Below are 2,036 nucleotides of genomic sequence, written 5' to 3' on the forward strand. Positions count from 1 at the left end.
CAGGGGTGTGAACCCCCCAGCGCAGCGCTGTAAAGCACCAGTGTAATCAGTGCGCTCAGGGGTGTGAACCCCCCGCCCCCCAGCACAGCGCTGTAAAGCACCAGTGTAATCAGTGCGCTCAGGGGTGTGAACCCCCCAGCACAGCGCTGTAAAGCACCAGTGTAATCAGTGCGCTCAGGGGTGTGAACCCCCCAGCGCAGCGCTGTAAAGCACCAGTGTAATCAGTGCGCTCAGGGGTGTGAACCCCCCAGCGCAGCGCTGTAAAGCACCAGTGTAATCAGTGCGCTCAGGGGTGTGAACCCCACCCCCCAGCGCAGCGCTGTAAAGCACCAGTGTAATCAGTGCGCTCAGGGGTGTGAACCCCGCCCCCCAGCGCAGCGCTGTAAAGCACCAGTGTAATCAGTGCGCTCAGGGGTGTGAACCCCGCCCCCCAGCGCAGCGCTGTAAAGCACCAGTGTAATCAGTGCGCTCAGGGGTGTGAACCCCGCCCCCCAGCGCAGCGCTGTAAAGCACCAGTGTAATCAGTGCGCTCAGGGGTGTGAACCCCGCCCCCCAGCACAGCGCTGTAAAGCACCAGTGTAATCAGTGCGCTCAGGGGTGTGAACCCCGCCCCCCAGCACAGCGCTGTAAAGCACCAGTGTAATCAGTGCGCTCAGGGGTGTGAACCCCCCAGCACAGCGCTGTAAAGCACCAGTGTAATCAGTGCGCTCAGGGGTGTGAACCCCACCCCCCAGCACAGCGCTGTAAAGCACCAGTGTAATCAGCACCTGTAGCGCTGCACACTCGCTCAGAGCACTTTCAACCCTGGCAGCACAACTACACTCGTGCTTCACAGCGCTGCTGAATCCGCGAGTGTAACAAAGACTAAATAACCCCCCCACACACACACACACCTAAGACATTAGAGCAGCACCTGAGACCTTCCAAATTCCCTCGCTCTGTCTTTGCACCCCGAGCCAGGGGAGAGCGCGAACGCAGTCCCCCACTACCACAAATTATGCAGTCGAGTTTCCCGCATTTGGGGAAATCGCAGGGGTCAGCACACCCGCAGTGCAATGGATAAACCTCACCCTGGGAAAACCACCTTCGTGATCATGGTATCTCCCCTGCCAGGTAAGTATGACTTGGTTCGCCCCGGCCGCCGCTCGCCCTCGCTCGCCCCACACTCGCAACACACGGTGGGGCCCGACTCGGACCGACCGCCGGCGACGCCCACACCGGCCCCGACCGCCGCCAGCTGCTCCGACAGGCCCCGGGCTCGGATCCTTCTCGCTACCGAGCTCCGCACGGTCAATTGGGGCCGTGCTCGTCAGCCTGGTCCCGTTCCCACAATGCTGCGCTCGCAGGGAGATCTGCATACGTGCTCACGCGGCCCCGCCCTCCCGCAGCCTGGCCGCGCCCCGCCCCTGCCCTGGGCAGCCCCAGCTGTGCAGCGCCGCGAGCTCTCGCCAGGTCCCGGGGCTGGGCCCGGCCTCCCCGGCCTGCGGGCGGCTGCAGCTGGCGGGGGGGGGAGCCTTTGTAGACCCGCCTGCTGATGGGGGGGGCAATTTAAAGGCCCCCGACGCCCGTGTGCGGCTGCCCCGGGGTCCAGCGCGGGTCCCAGTCCCTGTACAGCCCCAGGCCCCGGTGTGACACATATGGCTCCCCCCGCCCCCTGGCAGGGTCTGTGGGGCCCTTGGCCTGCGGGCTGGTCTGTGTGTGTCTGTGTGTGAGCGTGTTCTGCCAGGGGGGTCCCCACAGCTCCCCCGGGAACTAACCACCGCCCGGGGCCCAGGCGAGTCGCTGTGGCTGGGACCAGCCCGGCACCCGCCCTTACCCCCGGCTGGGCTGTTCAGTGCCGCGAGCCCGTGGTGCTGCCAGAGGCCCCTCCCCACCCCTTCCGCCTGCGGGGAGCTGGGTCAGGGCCCAGGCACCCTTTTTTTGGGGTCCCCCAATTGTGCACAGGCCCCTTTGGCCCAGCGGCTAATGCCCCATGGGTGGTGCGGGGTCTGTGCTGGTGCCCGGGGGGGGGGCAGACTTCGGGTTTCCAGCCTCCA

General features: G+C 65.6%; 1 non-coding gene across 1 annotated transcript; it reads right to left on the minus strand.

The window, feature by feature from the left end:
* Positions 1 to 957: 957 nt before the first annotated feature.
* Positions 958 to 1,121, minus strand: LOC128845827 (U1 spliceosomal RNA). The gene has a single exon (XR_008446739.1). It is a non-coding gene; the product is annotated as a U1 spliceosomal RNA (small nuclear RNA).
* Between the last annotated feature and the right edge of the window lie 915 nt (positions 1,122 to 2,036).

Source organism: Malaclemys terrapin, chromosome 11, assembly GCF_027887155.1.
Source record: "Malaclemys terrapin pileata isolate rMalTer1 chromosome 11, rMalTer1.hap1, whole genome shotgun sequence".
In the NCBI taxonomy this organism is placed as follows: domain Eukaryota; kingdom Metazoa; phylum Chordata; order Testudines; family Emydidae; genus Malaclemys; species Malaclemys terrapin.